This window comes from Macaca nemestrina, chromosome 2 (assembly GCF_043159975.1).
Source record: "Macaca nemestrina isolate mMacNem1 chromosome 2, mMacNem.hap1, whole genome shotgun sequence".
Lineage (NCBI taxonomy): Eukaryota > Metazoa > Chordata > Mammalia > Primates > Cercopithecidae > Macaca > Macaca nemestrina.
The window spans coordinates 32,864,760-32,883,994 of record NC_092126.1 but is presented as its reverse complement, the minus strand read 5'-3'; the positions used below and the strand labels follow the sequence as shown (position 1 = coordinate 32,883,994).

General features: G+C 41.7%; 1 pseudogene; it reads left to right on the top strand.

The window, feature by feature from the left end:
• Nucleotides 1-16,834: 16,834 nt before the first annotated feature.
• Nucleotides 16,835-17,675, top strand: LOC105490398 (large ribosomal subunit protein eL8 pseudogene; annotated as a pseudogene).
• The last annotated feature ends 1,560 nt before the right edge of the window (nucleotides 17,676-19,235 follow it).

Here is a 19,235-nt window from a genome sequence, read left to right as displayed (position 1 = left end):
CTCAGGATGGTGGAACTTTCATAGTAGCAGCTTTCCATAGAGTGAGCGTCCTGAGAGAATCATCCAATGACCTTTTGTGATGTACCCTCAGAAATCATAGGGTATTACTTCTGCCACATTATCTGTCAAACATGAGCCAACATTCTTAGAGTCACAGGGGAGATAGACCCCATCTTCTACTGGAGGGTGTGTCAAAGAATTTGCAGATATGTCCTAAAACCTCCACCAAGAAGCTGTCATCTGGCCTTATTCATCAAGCATCTGCCTAACTCATTCCCCTTACTAGCAAGAGGGTAAATTGCTACAATGCCCATAGGGGCCAACTGGAAATATTTATCAAAATTACAAATGCATATATTCTTAGACTGAGCAAGTCCACTTCTGGTAATTTATCCTACAGATATAGTCAACCCAAATCACTACAGGTTATCTTCAACACTGTAGAAATGTTCAGATGTAGGGCCAATATTTTCAATAAAAAAAGATAGGGCCATTTTCACAATTTAGGGAGACCACAAAATTACTAAGTATATTATATAATGCTAATAATTATTACTCATCCAGAATTATTATAATGCACCCAGCATGCTATCTCCTTTACATTGATTATGTCTAATCCTTCTACAATTCTCTAGGAGTAATTGTTTCTGTTTCTCTGGAGGTTTGGTGACTTGCCCTAGGCCATACAGCTGATACATAGGAGGCCCAAAATTCAAATTCAGTTCTTCTTGATTCTTTGTCCTGCTGTAGCTCATAGTAGCATCATCAGTCTTTAACGTTGTCTGCTTTTACTTGAGAATCTCTAATCTCTCTGCATTTCCAAACCACTACACAATATAAGAGACTACTTCATTACAAGTTGTTTCCTGTCTGAAGTAACAGGTAAAGATGTAAAGATGATTCCACACAATTCTTTGAACGAGAAAGACTTTGAGATTTATATTTGTACTGAACATTTCCGTAGAAATGGAAATTATCCTTGCAGTGTGTAAATAGAAAAAGCTTCAGTTTACATATCTTGTCAATAAATTCCCAGAAGTTGAATCTCAGCACAGTTTTTCCTCATCACTACACTTGACAACATTGTTCAAGGACACCTGGAAGATTTGAGAAGAATAGAGGTTAATATTTATCAGGAATTGCCCTTTCCTGTCCTAAAAAAGGGGATGGGAGAGTGGACATAGATGATGAGCAAAAATATTTTGTCTTATCAAGTTAGCCAACATCCTAGCCACTCCCTGATTCTTCACATATGCCATTGGAGGGAGTTGTCCATGGAAGAGGCTGCTCCATCCCAGTACTTTACACACACATATACACACACATGCACACGTAGGCAAATACATACTCTTTGCATCTGAAAGTTACCTCTGCTTTTTTCACTGAAATATAAGTGCTCAGAAAATCCTCCATCTTAGCAAACTCTCTCCTTTTTTCTAAAGCTAAATGGATTGCTCACCTGCTCAGACCTTTCTCATTACTCCACAGTGCTCATTGAAACAAATTCAAACTCCTTCCATGAATAAAAGAAATAAATAACTTCCTTATTTGGAAGTTCTTATTAGGAAGCATCACTCACTCTCCTCAACTTTCTTTCCCTCTGCCTCAGCCCAGTCTCTGATACTTTTTCGTAAACCAGATCCACTCCTCTTACTGTGCTTTTTGTGTGCTGCTCCCCGCAGATTCTGTTCTCTTTACTCTCCTCCACCTTTCCTAGGTCTACCTATCCTTCCGGGTCTAAGTCTAAAGGCAGCTCTTCCAAGAGACTGCCTGTAGCACTCTAGCCTATTATACGTCTCCCTTCCCCAGTGACCTGTAGCACTTAGGGGCTTTATGATCCAACTTCATATTTGATTGCCTAGGACCAACAGTTCTAAAATGTTAGTATGCATCAGAATCACTTGGAGCCCTTTAAACAGATTGTTTAGATCCCTGTCAGTGTTTCTCATTCAGCAGATCTGAGATGGGGCCCAAGAAATTGCATTTCTTTTTTTTTTTTTTTAATTATACTTTAAGTTCTAGGGTACATGTGCACAACGTGCAGGTTTGCGTTTCTTACAAGTTCCCACGTGCCGCCGATGCTGCGGTCTGGGGTCTAGAGTGTGAGAAGGACGGGTGCAGCAGAACAAGCACACTGCTTGCTAGCTCTTTGAACCTGGGCAAGTTCCTTAACTTCTCTGTGCCTCGGCTTCTTCATCTGCAGTAATATTGCTTCAAAGGACTGTTGTAAGAAACTGAAATAATGTATTTCAAAGCTTAGTACAGTTCTGAGTGCATAGTAGAAAACCAATAGATGGCAGTTTTTTTTTCTAGCAGAGAAAAAACAGAACTTCCTGGGGGTTACATATACAACAAAAGTAACACCCAGACTATGGCTTCACAAAGCTCTGGGCTGGGTTTATTGGCAGGACTGCCACATCTTTTACCAGGGAGGGCCGGGGAGAAAGCCACACAAATCTTTATTCACATATTTAAGTCTTAATCTGGGAGGGGCGAATGAGAATAACATTTCCCATGCTTATAAGGCCCCTCCCAACCCTAAACAGCTGTGATTGATTCAACTTTCAGCTCAGAATAGCTAAATTTCCCAGCTGATTATTCTGTAGAAATACTATTTTTACTTTACTGTAAATTCTAATAACTATTACAAAAGACAAAATATCCTATCGTTTTTCCCAAATTGTCTTACCTTGGCTCTTCATAAGAAAAAAAAAAAAAGGAAAACCAAAAAGAGAATCTTAATAAAACCTTAAAGAATAATTTATAATTGCAAAGCCAGTTCAGACTACCTTTGTTGGAAAGAATATGTGAAAAGAATGCCAGCGTTTGTAAAATTCTGACCTGTGAGGAGATGCAGCGTCTGTGCACCTAGTCCAATCAGAGGAAAGGGAGCAAGAAGGACAGAGGAGTTGGCATCCAGCTTGGTCAGACTCTGCCTTACTTGCCCCCAGCATGCACAGAATTGAAGGCTGTCCTCTGGTTCCACAGAGCCAATGCTTGGTCAATACCCTAGCTTTGGCAGCTGCCATCCTGAGCCTGAACTTTTCCTGGGATCCTCTGGGAACCCAGGAGCCAACAGGAGCAAAACCAGAAAGTCTGTTATGTCCTCCAAAGCCCTCTCTTCACTGCTTCCTCTGCCAATCCAGATCTGAGTCTCACACTTCTTTGTAGACTTAGTATCTCATACATGGCACTTGGGGCATGACAGGTGCTCAAGAAGTGCTGATGTGGTTAGTCAGGGCATTAAACAAAGTAATTGTTGAAAGCTCTTTCTATCTGATATGATGGTCATAGTAAATTCAGGCAACACTTTTAGTCATAAGAAATCAGTGTGTCAATACTGCAGAATGAACATTCTAATACAGTTGTGTATTCAATGATTGCTTCTTTGTTGTGTAATGCATATTATAATTTCAAAATATATCTGAGATATTTGATTTTAATTGTATAATGTTAATTTATAGTCCGTGAATGCATTTGTCTAAGAATCTGTGAATGAAAGGGGCTCATCTCAAGGAAAGAACAGAATATTTCATTCTTCAAATTCTATCTGAATCAAAATGGCAAAAATATGAAATTTTTAAATGCATACTTTGTACCCTGAATATATACAAAACATAAAAATATAAAGAGTGAAAATAATTTTTTAAAAAGTGTGTAAATAGGCATCAAATTTGCCTGGTTGTGTTGTTTTTCTTCATACCTGTATCAGTTAGGTGTGATGATCAGAGAAGCAGAACCACTAGGAAAAATATAAATAATAAAGACTTTAATAATAATAAAGGCTTTACACAATCATGAGAGCTGGTTACACATTTATACAATCATGAGAGCTGGTTACACATTTATGTAAGACTGTTGTATCTGCATCTGGTACTGCAGACCAAGTCAGCAGGGCTGGACGTGGTGAAGGAAAGATGGACGTGAGGTGGGAGAGAGCAGGACCAGCTGGAACATGTGAGGCTGAGCCAGAACCCAGGAGGATGGATGGAGCCAGGTCAGCCTCTTACCATCTCCCAGTCTTCAATGATGCAAGTGACCTGCAGGCGAAGCTGGTGCCCTCCATCACAGAGGCAAACACACACCTGACCCAGGAGTTGAAGAAGCCAAAGAAAGAGATTCAGTAGAATGAAGGAACTGTGGGCCCTGTTGCTGCCCAGCAAACGATCAACAGCAAACATGAGCTGCCAGTGTCCCACAACAACCTTCCAAGTGTTAAAGACCTCAGTCACAGGCTCACTCCTGCTTGCCAGTTCTCACGCAAAATGTCTCACGAGGCCCACACTGGAGGAAGAGCACGCAGGGAAGGGAATTCTGGAAAACATAGTTCCGACTTAGATGAGTTGACACGATATGAATCCACCACAACATCAGGGTAGCTAAAACCCCTCTAGCTGTATGGCCAGAAGTCAGATTCTCCTGCACTGGGTGAGCTGCCTTGCTCTAGCTCAGAGAGGTTCTAGGCTTGAGAATCAGGCGGACAAGCTGGCAATCAACCCTGACTCTCAGTTCATTTTTCTCCACTGAGGAGAAGAGGAGCGGAGTTCAAATGGCAGCCTTATATATTTTGGCACCCATAACTCAATTCAGAGGGTTTTAGTGCCAATTAGAAAAGTGAGATGACTAAGGATAGATTTCTGATGACTAGTGCTTCAGAGCAAATTGAGGAATACAACCTAGAGACGAAATTTAGAGATGGAAATAAGACTGCTTAAACACCCCCTGGTGTGTGTGAAAAGATGTAGATTCCGTCCTATCATGGAGGGTCTGGGAAAAATCCCAAAATTTTACATTTCAGCTAATACCCAAAGACATTCTCATGCAGGTGGGCCTTGGGTTCACACTCAAGAAAGACTTCTCTAGAGGCCTGTACATAAGATAAATTCCCGAATCAACCCTGTCTGCAAAAGCTGGCAACTGTGGGCTATTTAATTCAGCTGAGGGAACATCAGAGAACATCTTTGTAGGAAGACAGCAGTGGGAAATAAAAATCTGCTATTTATTTCATCATGATGTTCTACAGGTTATTTTCGAATTCTGTTTATTAAGGGTTCATAAATGTTGCTCTGTTAATAAAAATCTTGATGGTAGCCAAATCGCATCCTTCACTGCCTCAGCTCACACACCTGTGCCGCCTCAAAGCCGCCCAAAATGTGCTAGCGCCACCTAGAGGCCTCAGGAGCACAGGCTGGGTACAGAGCCGGGCGTCCCAAATGCGCACCTGTGGATGCCAGAACGTGATGAGAGCAGAGACAGTGGCAAGTAAGAAACTAAACTGGGAACAGACAGTGGTTTGAATTTCATTTTTTTTAGTCATGACTAACTATCAGAACTTCCTGTGGTCCCTTCCCTGACTGCTTGCGAGAACAGACAGATCGTGGACTTTGGGATTTGGCCGACTTGGTCTAAAGCTCTGCTCTACCACCTAAAAGCTAAACGGATTAGGCTCATTTTGTGCCTGACCTCACATCTTGTTGGCTCACCGGCTTCAGGCAGGGCTCATCTCAGCTGCGGTGTTTCCACCCCAAGGCTTCTCTTCTCCAAGACGGGGAGGCTTGGGACAACTGTGGGAACCTATGAGTCATTCACACCCAGGCACACACCCCCGTGGTAAGGTTAGCCATGGGGACCCAGCCCCAGTCACAAATCCTTCACCCTCCTCTCCCAGGTGGACAATTCTGAGGAACATTCTACCCAGCTCCTTAGACGTTTCCAGGAGAAAGCAGAGGAAGCTCTTATTGCCCACAGCAACGACCAATTCAAGACAGTCCCCCCCACCACCGTGTTAGTTTGTCCTCTCTCCATTTGCATTCCCTGAGATCCCGTGCCAAAGTAAACCACCTGCACGTAGCCCTTGTCTCAGGTTCTGCTTTCTCAGGGAACTCAGGCTGAGACAAGGTATAACCTTAGGCAATTCATTTATCCTTGCAAGTCTGTTTTCTTAGTTGCAATATGTTTCTCACAGGGATATTGTTAAAATTAAGCTAAATCCTGTACATAAGGCACTTTTCCTGGTGCCTGATCCATGACAGAATCCCCTTTTATGGGAGTCTGTCTTCTATCTGGTAGGGGCAATCTCTTTTTAAAGCTTAGCCATCATCAGCAGCATCACCTTCTCCACCATCATCATTACTACCATCACAACCATCACCTCCTCCCCCCATGCCATGTCACCGTTACCACTACCTCCAAGACTAACACTAACACTTCTTCACCACCACCACCATAACCATCACCATCACTACCACCCCACAACATTGTAACTATTACTGTCATCACAATCACTACCATCACTACCACTGTCACCTCCACCACCACCACTCCCATATTCACCACTGCTACCAACACCATCCTTACCACACCACTCCTCATGCCACCATTACCTCCATTACCACCATCACCGACCACCACTTCCATCACCATCACCACCTCCATCACCATGATCTCCACCACACCACAGTTATCTTCGCCATCACTATCATCATCTAACTAACTAGTCATTGGACAGGACTGCTCTAGCCCAGGTTGAGTCAATTCTCTTTAGCTAGAGAAAATACTAGACATATCTCACTCTGTTGCAACTGTATGTTAGGCCATTCTTGCATTGCTATAAAGTACCTGAAGCTGAGTAATTTATAAAGAAAAGAGGTTTAATTGACTCACAGTTATGCAGGCTCTACAAGCATGATGCCAGCATCTTCTCAGCTTCTGGGAAGCCTCAGGGATCTTTTACTCAGAGCAGAAAGTGAAGAGGGAGCAGGCACATCACATGGCCAGAGAAGAGCAAGAGAGAGAAAGAGTAGGTAGTAGTGCCACACACTTCTAAACAATCAGATATCATGTGAACTCACTCATCACCAAGGCGACTGTGCTAAGCCATTCATGAGTGACCCACTTCCATGATCTGCCTTTCACCAGGCCCCACCTCCAACACTGGGGATTACATTCCAACATGAGATTTGGCAGTGACACACATCCAAGCCATATCAATCTGCCTCCGCGAAATCTAAACACTAATGTCAAATGTCTCCGGCTAAACTTAACATTGATCAGAATGCTTTGACTAATTAAAATCTTGCAACGAAGTTATCGTTTTCTATAATATGTCTATAATACATTCCTGTACCTTTCTAGGAGTCAAAGTACAAGTATATGTTAAATAATGATAACAAATAACAAATAAAATAAATAACAAATAAAAAATAACAAATAAAAATAAACATATAAGCTGTAGAAACCTTACAAATAAGTTTCTTTTTTCATTTAATGAATACTTTAGGACTACTATGTGGTAAGCATCTTCTAGGCACTAAAAAATAATGACAAGGCCTTTCTCTTTGCAGGCCTTTCTCTCAGAGAATTTTCTGGCAAATAAATAGAGAATTACAATGAAGTGTGGCCAGTTCCGTCATCGGGGAGTGCAAGGAGACCCTCATGCAGTCGGAGATGAGGAGTGCTCTAGGAAGCTTCCTGAAAGAGCTGACTAAAGAAAGAGAAGTCAGCCAAGTGGAATTGGGAAGAGGCATTAACAAACACTCCAAGGAGCAGAAACAGCATAGGCAGAGTCCCCAGTATGAGAGAATGCATGGCTTCCTAGAACCACAAGTAACTGACTACAGCTGCACTATGGCACACAAGGGGGCAAGTCAGGAGAGATGGCAGAAGAGAAACAAGCTGCGAACAGATCCTGAAGGGAGTGTATGAAACATCAAGGAGTTTAGACTCAGTTTTTCTACATAAATAGGCTCCCTAAAAACTTTTTTTTTTCCTTGAGAAGACAGCCTTGGAACAAAGCTAACTCAAATCAAATAAATGCTCCACAAAGGGAGGAAATGTTTTCTGGGAGATTTTTATCCACAACAGAGTGTGGGGTTTGAAGGGTGTTAATATCTATTGTAGGGCTCCTTCCCACATATCTGGGGCTGAAACATGCTGAAGTCACCCCCTTATGTGGGCAGGCAGGTGCGTGAATTCCTATAAATGTCTGACCACCGTGTCCAGGGTTTCCTGACAACCTCCTTCCTCCGCATGCCCCGAAGCAAAGGCAGCCAGACCTTTGGCCCTTACTGCCTCCTGGATAAATATCAAGGCTCATCAGCCCTGACTTTGAAATCATCTAAGGAAAGCAGTACTGCTAAGACTAAACCCAACCAGTGTTTCCAGGCCACTAATGTGAAAGCTCCTTACACACAAGAGTAGCAACTCTTTTTTGGATCTGCCGTGTTTAACCCAGCGTACAGCTGGTAGTAAACAGTCAATAAATGTATATTCAATGACCGAATTTAACACTAATATAGTGTCAAAGTCAGCACGGCTGTACTTGATAAATAAATGCTTCAGTATCTGTAAGCCAAAAGAAAGCCTCTCTGATATTAGCCTTTTCCACTCATCAGGAATTAGTGGCTCAAAAGAATAATTTTTTAAAATACTCTCCTAAATCTTCTCCTTCACCTTTTATCTTCTTTAGATAAACAGGTCATGATAGAGTAGAAATGTTCTTCTCAGTAAACGGAAAAAGAGAAACTAGGAAATACAAAGAGCCTGGGAGGACTGAGCCTTCCTAGGAGCCCTGGATGCCAATATATACTTTTTCCTTTTTATAAAAAGACTCCTTAGTACAAAACTAACACAAAATCAATGCTTCATAGACTACATTTGTCATCCTTTCCTGGAATGAAGGCTCTGAACTGTTTTATTAGAAACTAATTTACAGGAAGATATTAGTCACCACAAAGATTAAAGAGAGAAAAAACTAAAATGTTGGTGTCTACCTGAAAGTTCTGAACTTTGCCCCCCTGTAAGAATGAATGATGATAACAACTTTGGTAGATGGTGTTTTCCAAAGATGGCTGCAGCAAAAAAATCTCTCATTCCACCCGCTCTTTTACCTTGCCACACCCCCATCTAGATGGGGTGTCTATGTCCCCTTGCCTTTTAACTTACTTATAACCAATAGAATGTGGTGGAACCAACATAATGTGACTTTCCAGGCTAGATCATAAAAGGCCATGTGTCTTCTACCTTGTTCTCTGGGACACTTCCACACCATCAAACCAGAAGCCCAAGTCAGGCTGCCAGGCTCTGTCACAAAGCCAGACCACATGGAGAGACCATGTGGCACTCTGGTCAGTGGTCTTGGTCTGTGAGTCTTCCCAGCCCCGGTACCATGCACAGGAGAAAACAAGCTTCAGATGATTCTAGCTGCCAGCTGTTGTACCACCCCCAGCCTTTATTTAGTCTTCTAAGTTGAGGCTTCAGACTGTGTGGTGCGTGGACGCACTCCCTCTGCTGTGCCCTTTCCAAAGTGCTGGCCCACGGAATCCATGAGCATAATGAAATAGTGGTTGTTTTATGCCACTAACTTTGGGGTGGTTGGTTTGTTTGTTTGGAGACAGGGTCTGGTTCTGTCAAGGCTGGAGTGCAGTGGCACAATCTCAGCTCACTTCAACTCGACCTCCTGGGCTCAAGCAATCCTCTTACCTCAGCCGCCTGAGTAACCGGGACTACAAGCAGACACCATTGTGCCTGGCTAATTTTTTTGTACTTCTTTTAGAGACAGGGTTTCACCACATTGCACATTTTAGAGTAGAAAGTTTTTAACTGGCAGCTGGCTAAGAAGCCAGTGGGGGAATTCTGTCCTTGCATAGGCTGACCAAGCCTGTGGAGGAACACAATTTCAGTAGTATCTTAATCAGCTCCGGCTGCCATAACAAAATACCAAAGACCAAGGGACCTAAACAACATAATTCATTTCCTCATAGTTCTGGAGGCTGGAAATCTAAAATAAGAGTGCCAGCATTTCCAGGTTCTGGCGAGGGCTCTCTTCCTGGTCTGTGGATGACTGTCTTCTTACCATGCCCTCCCATGGCAGAGACCAGAGAGAGGAAGCAAGCTCTCTGGTATCTTTTCTTAGAAGGGCACTAATCCCATCGATAAGGGACCCACACCCACGGCCTCATCTAAATCTAATTGCCTCCTATAGGCTTATCTCCAAATAGCATCACATTGGGGGTTAGGGCTTCAAAATATGAATTTTGTTGGGACACAATTCAGTAATCCATGAACAATCCATAAACACAGCAAGTAGTTTAAGGATTATTCATAAAATCTTGAAAGTCTGATTGTGGATGCTCAAGACAGGTGTCTCTGTGGAAGGTCTACCAGAGTATCCAGTAGCACCTCCAACCTTAGGCCAGCTCTGTGACATTTACCACAACAGAATCTGTCCATTGTTAAGCACTCAGAGCTGCTTGTCAACATGTCCTCTTTCTGCAGCCTGGGAACCCTCCCCTGCCAAGAGCTGAGACACACCAGGAGAGGGACGAGTTTGAGAAGACACTGGTCTGCACACACCCTTGCTCAGGAATCCCCTTGCTGTTGATTGTTAAAATACTTGGCCCTTCCTACAAATGGATTTATAGTTGGAAGCAGGAAGCATAGTTTGGAAATTCAGGCTTGGAGAAGACTTAATGGGAACAGCACTGTCTCGGTATCCTCCCTGGTAAGTGGGAGGGAGATCTGCAGGCTTCTCTCCTCCTCAACTCCCTTAGAATTTCAGCCACTCAATCTCCATCAGACTGCGGGGTCCCCGAGCCATTTCCTACAAGTTGGTGAAAAAACAGTGATGTTCAAATTGATTGGGCACACAGATGACATATACACATATATATGTTTGTATACTCACACACATATACACACACAGAAAGAGGCAACATTCATTCTGCAGAATGATGTGGAAGGACCAGGAAAGAAAACAAGCCTAGCCCCATGCCCAACTTCCCACTATTTAGGTATCAGGGCCACACTCTGCCCAACCCCAGGAAGCACAATTACTATCAGAGTTCAGGGCTTCTCAAACTCGAACATGTCCACAAATCACCTGGAGATACTAATTGTAATTAAAGGCTGATTGTGATTCAGTAGGTCTGGGGTGGAGCCAGCAAGTCTGCAGTTCTGACAAGCTCCCAGGTGATGCTAAGGGGCCACACACAAGTAGCCAGATCATAATGCGCATGCCTGGTGCCCCTGGAATTGGGCAGTGCACAGCCTCAGAGGCTGTGGTCAGCAGCCCTGGAAGGCATGTATATCTGCGCCTCCAATCTGTCTGCACCAGCTATGACTGCCTTGCCATCCTTTCCCTCTCCTCCCTACAGGCCGCAGCAATAAGACCTTCACTCCAGCTATCCAAAACATTAGGCCCAGGATTTTCATTCCATTGCATCAATCCCCAGGGAAGCTCTAGGCTGAGTCCTAGTCGTAAACAATCCATCACAAACTAACCATGTAACTTGGACAAGTCACTAAACTTATTGGAGAAGTGTTCTCATCTTTCAATGAATAGGAATACATATGTATACATGTCCATCCATTCAATAAATATTTATTGAGACCCACATATGCCAGGCCCTTAACTGATAGATATCCCAGGTTTTGTAAAGCTCAGAGTACATGAAACTACCTAAAAAGCAGAAAGTACTTCCCATAGAAAGACTTGGTCATAAATGTTCATAGCAGCTTTATTGCTTTTTATTTGTTAAGTGACAAAAAATTATATGCGTAACGTACAACATGATATTTCAATATATGTATAAATTACAGAATGGCTAAGTCAAGGTAATAAATATATGCAGCTTTATTCTCAATAGCCAAAAACTAGAAAAAATCCGAATGTCCAAAGACAAGTGAATGGATAAATAAACTGTGGTATAGCCATACAATGAAAGACTACTCAGCAAAAAGAGAATTCATTACTGATACATACAACAACATGACTAAATCGCAAAAATATTCTGAGCAAAAGAAGTCAGACACTAGAGAGTAAATACTGTGACTCTGCATTTCTAACTTTAGGAAATACAAAACTAACATATAATGACAAAAAGCAGGTTCATGCTTACCTCGAGTTGAGAGGGCACAGACATTGATTTTGAAGGGGCACAGAGTTTTCAGAGTAATGGTGCTCACATGGGTGCATAAATTTGTCAAAACTCGTTGAACTGTATGCTTAAAACGTGTACATTTCATTGTTTGTACATTTTACTTTAACAAAATTGATATTTTAATATTAAAAAGTCACAGGAAGGACTGCATAAATATTACTTATTATTCATATCGCTATTCTTATTCTTTTTTAAATTGCTGCCCGAGCGCTGGTAATTTATTATTTCATTCAACAAATATTCAAAATTTAATGGGCCAGGCACTGGGGATTAAAACAAAATGTCCAAGACAGGTCACACTGTGGTGAGCAAGACATTCAGCAGCCAACAGTTAAAAGCATCATTTGATGATTGCTAAGAGACAGAAGGCAGAGGCTGGGAGGAGCACTATCTAAATCAGCTTGGGGAGTCTAACACAGTGTTCCAGAAGAAGGGAGGCTTGAGTTGAGTCCCAGAGGCAGAATAAGAGCAAAGCAGCAGAGGAAGAGATGGACGTTTCAGACTCACTAGAGGCAGGAGTGTTGAGGTCCGTGTATCGGGAGGATTGGAATTCACCGGGTGTGGCTGTGGAAAGAGATGGAAAATAAGACTTTAGAGTGGGGGTCCTCACATTTAGCTGCTTTAGAACTACCGAGGAATCTGGTCATACATAAGTTTCTGGGCTCCATCCCAGAGTGTCTGGGTCAGTAGGGTTGGGCAGGGCCTGGAAATCTGCATTTCTGAGGTTCTGACAGATGATGCCGATGCTGCTGGTGCAGAGACCACTTTGAGAACTCCTGCACTAGATTTAGAAGAGGGTCACAGGAAGCTCAAGGCCCATTCCCAGCCAAGCCTCTTCACGGCCTTGAAATTCAGCACTCAGGGGAAGAGTGGATCATGCTAATGACAGTAAGACAGGGGTGAGTTTAGTTCCCTCCCTGTGGTTCCCATCTCTGCTGCACTGGGCCCCTGGCCTTGAAGCTTTCTTCCTTCTTAATCTCTCTTCTGTGACCCTTCAGGCCATTCTTTGGTCCAGCCGTGTGTGTGAGCACTGCCTCTCCAGGCTTTGCCATTGCTCGCAGCTTGGAAGGAGACAAGGCTTTTACGAGTTGTCTCATCCCAGGTGGATAATCCTCGAGGTCTCCCACGCTCCCTTCCAGACTCCATTCCTGACTTCTCATAAAAACTGTTAACTCCCAGTGGCCTTTTTTCCTTCTCATATAACAAAACCATGAAACAATCTCCCCATCACAAACACTGCCCTGTAACCCCCTACATGTGAAGAGGAAAAAATAACTGTTGGTCCTTGGTTTCTTGGTTATATTGGCTCACTTACTCTGATAAGGGACCAATTTTTTATGTCATTGACAGATTTGGGACATTAGAATTAGAAATGAGAGAGAATGGAGTCATAGGTTTTAGGAAAGAGAAAAAAAATAAAGAGAAATGAGAGAGAAGATCCTAGTAAAAGAGAACACAAGATAAGCTTTGTTTCTAACAGATACAATAACCTTGGCCCATTTGAAATTTAAGTTCAACCACATAAAACTGCCATTTTTGTAGATTAAAAACAGTGGAATATTTGCAAATTCATATGATTCAATGTAACTATATATTCTAATTATATTAAATATGTCCAATTTTACATGTATCTCAATTATTTAGAATATCTTAATTATATTTTAAATTACATATCTTAATTTTATATACTAATTGTATATTTTTATAGATATTGATTATATATATATATATATTTTTTTTTTTGAGACAGTTTCATTCTTGTTGCCCAGGCTAGAGTGCATGGCGTGATCTCAGCTCACCACAACCTCTGCTTCCCGGGTTCAAGCGATTCTCCTCCCTCAGCCTCCTGAGCAACTGGGATTACAAGCATGCGCCACCACCCCGGCTAATTTTTGTATTTTTAGTTGAGACGGGGTTTCTCCATGGTCTTGAACTCCTGACCTCCAGTGATTCGCCCACCTCGGCCTCCCCAAGTTATGGGATTACAGGTGTGAGCCCCCGCACCTGGTCGATTATATATCTTAATAGTATTATCCTCTGATTTTAAATACATTTTGACTATATATTTTATTTTATATCCTATACAATCATATAGGATATACATATCAATATATTAGGATATATTAGCTATATTGAGGGTTTTATATATACAAAATCTTCAAATTATGCATCTCGTAATTAAATAAGCTAATTATATATATATAAACCCAATGATAGATCTTCTAATTTGAAACCTATTTTAATTATATGTGTATACATCTGTATATGTATAGATAGATACACATTAGGATATATGTAAAATTACAGTATATTAGAAGATATGTGCACACATTTGTGCCCACTGAATTCAAACACTGGCCTGTAATAAAATCAGGATTATTATTGTTGGTCTTTTGTGGTTGCAATGCAGAAGTATGTGAATTTCTAAGAGCATACCACCACCTTGTGTGTTTTTGTGGAAATACATGTGAGCATTATAACATCTTGCCTTCAAAGGGATTTGCAGTCATTTATGTATTTATGTATATGTATGTTCTTAAATTTTTTTCAGAGACAGGGTCTTGCTCTGTTACCCAGGCTGGAGTGCAGTGACACAGTCATAGCTCACTGCAGCTTCCAAGTCCTGGGCTCAAGTGATCCTCTTGCCTTAGTCTCTGAGTAGCTAGGACTACAGGTGCATGCCACCATGCCCAGCTAAGTTTTTTAAATTTTTTTTTGAGAGATGGGATCTTGCTATGTTGCCCAGGCTAGTCTCAAACTCCTGGCCTCACAATTCTCCTACCTCAACCTCTGAAAGTGCTGGGACTACAGGTGCAAGCCACTGCATCCAGTCTACAGTCACTCATTTAATAAATATTTAGTTAAGATCTACTGTGATCCTTGCACTGGGATAGATGCAGGGCACAATGATTTCCAGTCTGGGAACTTTTCATGGCAAATTATCTCCACCCTCCAGGCAAAGAATGTAAACGTAAGAAGTAGGCTGGAGATAGGAACTGAGTTGAAGAGTAAATGTCTCACATATCTGGGCCAACCACTGCTCAGTTCTAGATAGTTGCTCCAAGAAGGGAGTATGGGCCCTGTACTTGTTTCCAAGAGAAACCAAAAATTCAAACATTAATGTGAAAATCCCTGATTTTTAAATAACAACTTATTCTAATTATTTCTAAATGGCATGAGCCAATGTCATGCATCTGTGGGCTACATTTAGCTCACATCCTGCCAAATTTGAACCCATGGGTTGCATTTTTTATAGTCTGTACTATAGCCTGTACTGCACAAACTTTTTATAGTTTGTACATATACAGACATATACACTTATAATTAAAACCCATGGATTCCCTTTCTATCATTTTAGTGTGGCTTCACAAATGAGAAGAGGTATATGCTGACACCTGGATATCCAATGGTGAGCAAGAACTCAAAAACAGACAGTCTTCTCATAAGGCCAATTTGACCTACAAAAATGGCAATTTCCTAATGCATACATTCAACCTAATATTTAGAAAGAGAATGTTTTAGACACATAATAAGCATGTCACTATAGCATACCCACTCTGGAATACTTCTGAGAGTCTGCCAGTCTTGACTGACAGATTTTTGCAAACCATCTCTATTTTTGCAATTCATTGCAAGAATAGAGATTGGGTGATAAAGAGGAACTAAAACAAGTCAAGCAGTCATAATAATCCCCTTACCAAAGAGTTCAGCATCTCCTTAATCACATGTCAGCATTCAAGGTAGATGTTTAATTGTTAGAGGGAAAAAGTGCTCTAACATAGAGATCAACTACATCCCACACAGTGTTGATGACTGGTTTACCTATTCACTGTGACAGGATAATTTAGAACTAACAAAACCAAATTAGAACCCACAAGATGACTAAAATTAGTAAGATTGACAGTATGAAGTGTTGGTGAGGATGTGGAGCACCTGGAATGCTCATACATTGCTGATGGGTGTGTAAACTAGTTAAACCACTTGGGAAAAATCGTTTGGTAGTATCTTATAAAGCTGAACGTTCCCAAAGCTTCCTATTCAGCAATTCCACCCCAAGAAAAATGAGGACATATTTCCACTAAAAGACATGCATAAAAATGTTCTTAGCAACTTTATTCATAGTAGCACAAAACCGGAAACAATCAAATGTTCATCAAGAATAGAATAAATAGCTGGGCACGGTGGCTCACACCTGTAATCCCAGCACTTTGGGAGGCCGAGGCAGGCAGATCACCTGAAGCTGGGAGTTCAGCCTAGCCAATATGGTGAAACTCCATCTCTACTAAAAAATACAAAAAATAGCTGGGGGTTGTGGCATACGCTTGTATTCCCGGCTACTTGGGAGGCTGAGGTAGGAGAATCACTTGAACCCAGGAGGCGGAGGTTGTGGTGAGCTGAGATCACACCACTGAACTCCAGCCTAGGCAACAGGGTGAGACTCTGTCTGTAAAAAAAAAAAAAAAAAAAAAAAAAAAGAATAGAATAAATTATGCCATACTTATATGCAATGGAATATCATACAGCAATTTTTTAAAAGGAGTGAAACATTGACAGTTAATACATTCAAAAACATGGATAAATCTCAAAGATACATTTTAAAAGTCAGACTAATATAGTACATATTATAACTGTGTGATTCTAACTGTATGAAATTTAAGACTAGGTAAAACTAATCTACGGTGACAGAAGTTAGAATTGTGGTTATTTCTGGTTAGAGGGTGGTATTGCATAGGAGGTGACCCAAAGGAGCCTTCTGGAATGTTGGAAATACTTTCTAATTTAGGTATGGTTAAATACATGTACACAAATGTAAAAATGTATTGAGATATACAAGTGAGACTTGTGTACTTTGCTGAATGATTACTATAATTAATTTTTTAAAGATTAAACAGCTCTCTCCTCCCGCCGCCCAAGATGCCGAAAGGAAAGAAGGCCAAGGGAAAGAAGGTGGCTCCGGCCCCTGCTGTCGTGAAAAAGCAGGAGGCCAAGAAAGTGGTGAATCCCCTGTTTGAGAAAAGACCTAAGAATTTTGGCATTGGACAGGACATCCAGCCCAAAAGAGACCTCACCCGCTTTGTGAAATGGCCTCGCTATATCAGGTTGCAGTGGCAGAGAGCCATCCTCTATAAGCGGCTGAAAGTGCCTCCTGCTATTAACCAGTTCACCCAGGCCCTGGACCGCCAAACAGCTACTCAGCTGCTTAAGCTGGCCCACAAGTACAGACCAGAGACAAAACAAGAGAAGAAGCAGAGGCTGTTGGCCCAGGCCAAGAAGAAAGCTGCTGGCAAAGGGGATGTCCCCACTAAAAGACCACCTGTCCTTCAAGCAGGAGTTAACACCGTCACCACCTTGGTGGAGAACAAGAAGGCTCAGCTGGTGGTGATTGCACATGACGTGGATCCCATCGAGCTGGTTGTCTTCTTGCCTGCCCTGTGTCGTAAAATGGGGGTCCCTTACTGCATTATCAAGGGGAAGGCCAGACTGGGCCGTCTAGTCCACAGGAAGACCTGCACCACTGTCGCCTTCACACAGGTGAACTCGGAAGACAAAGGCGCTTTGGCTAAGCTGGTGGAAGCTATCAGGACCAATTACAACGACAGATATGATGAGATCCGCCGTCACTGGGGCGGCAATGTCCTGGGTCCCAAGTCTGTGGCTCGTATCGCCAAGCTCGAAAAGGCAAAGGCTAAAGAACTTGCCACTAAGCTGGGTTAAACGTACACTGTTGAGTTTTCTGTACATAAAAATAATTAAAATTCAAATTTTCCTTCAAAAAAAAATAAAGTACAAATATAAAAAATGTAAAAAGCTTAAGAACAACAACAACCAAAAAAAAAACCATAATGTGGAAATTCGGGATTGCATCCAGAGACTGTGTAGATGGAATGGAAGTCTGAGCTGGTGGAACTGCTCTCAAGACAGGCCTAGTTTTATTTTGAGCTGAAAAGGTTCCTGCCTAAGTAGTAGCCATCCTGTTGATGTTTTAAATTCTACTCACACTAATATGGTTCCGTGCCTGGGAAAAATTGTGTATGAACCAACACAATTTCCACTTGTGTAACAGGAATATCTGCTGCAGCAAAATTTCTTTTGAAAAGGGAGAAAACAATCTTATTTTCTATTTCTACTGAATAAACCAGCTTGCAATCATCCGAAGAGAATAAACTTCCTTAATTTGATGTCATTATACATTGAATCTTTGGGAATTTGTGAAGTGGAAGCACTTTCAAGCTGCTGCTCTGGAAGAGGACTATGAGTACTATTTTAGCCATCAGCCATGCAAAAATACATTCAAATCACACCCCTAGAATTCCCAAGTCTCAAACTATTAAAGCATCAGCTTGAAGTCCAGGAGCTTGTCATCTAAATCAGATTCAGGTGAAGATGAGATGCCTTGGTGTGGTTCATTTGGGTGCAGCTCCTTAAATATTACTCCTTTTGATTAGAGCACTGTTAAAGAGACAATCTGCACGCTCCCCCACCCACCCACACACACACCTAACACACAGTGATAAGACGCATAAGATGATCCCCATAGGAAAATCGTACTCAAAAGGTAGGAAGAAGCAAGCACACTGCAATAATTTAGAAAAATTCTGAAATACAGTTTGGTATATGCTTCCAGTTCCTTATCAAGATTCAGTCCTACTGTCTGGGAGTTGTTCTCTGTGAATTTCAAATTCCAAAACACATCTGGCTTAAGGATGCAGTAAAGGATTGTGAAGCTGCAGAGACTGTAAGAAAAAGATGTGATAAACACTCCCATTGCCTATCAATGACTGAGCTCTTCAGAGGATGCTATTGTTGCTTCTGTTTCCCAAGATGATCAGAGTTCAGGAAGTGGAATTCCAAGCAGCTCAGAGGTAAATGAGATAAAGGCTAAATGGTTCTGTAACCATTTCTTCTGCCCCTGCCCTGACAGATTATCCCAAAAGAACACAGTCATGAAGAGTAAAGTGCACAGTTAAGTGTTGTAGGACATAACTTTGTCAAATACTTCATATGTGCCGGGTGTTGTGCTAAAGGCTTTACTGGCATTATCTCATTCAATCCTTCTAAAACCTTATGAGGTAGTTACTAATCTACCTATTTTACAGATGAGAAAATTGAGGCTTAGAGAAGTTAATCAGTGTGCTGAACGTTTGCAAAGTTAGAAAATGGTAACAAAATTGTGAAATGACTTTCTCCATCAATTTGCTTGTTTTCACCATTATAGTGGACATGAAAAAATTTTAATCTCTATGTCAGCAGTCCCCAACCTTTTTAGCATCAGGGACCAGTTCCATGAGAGACCAT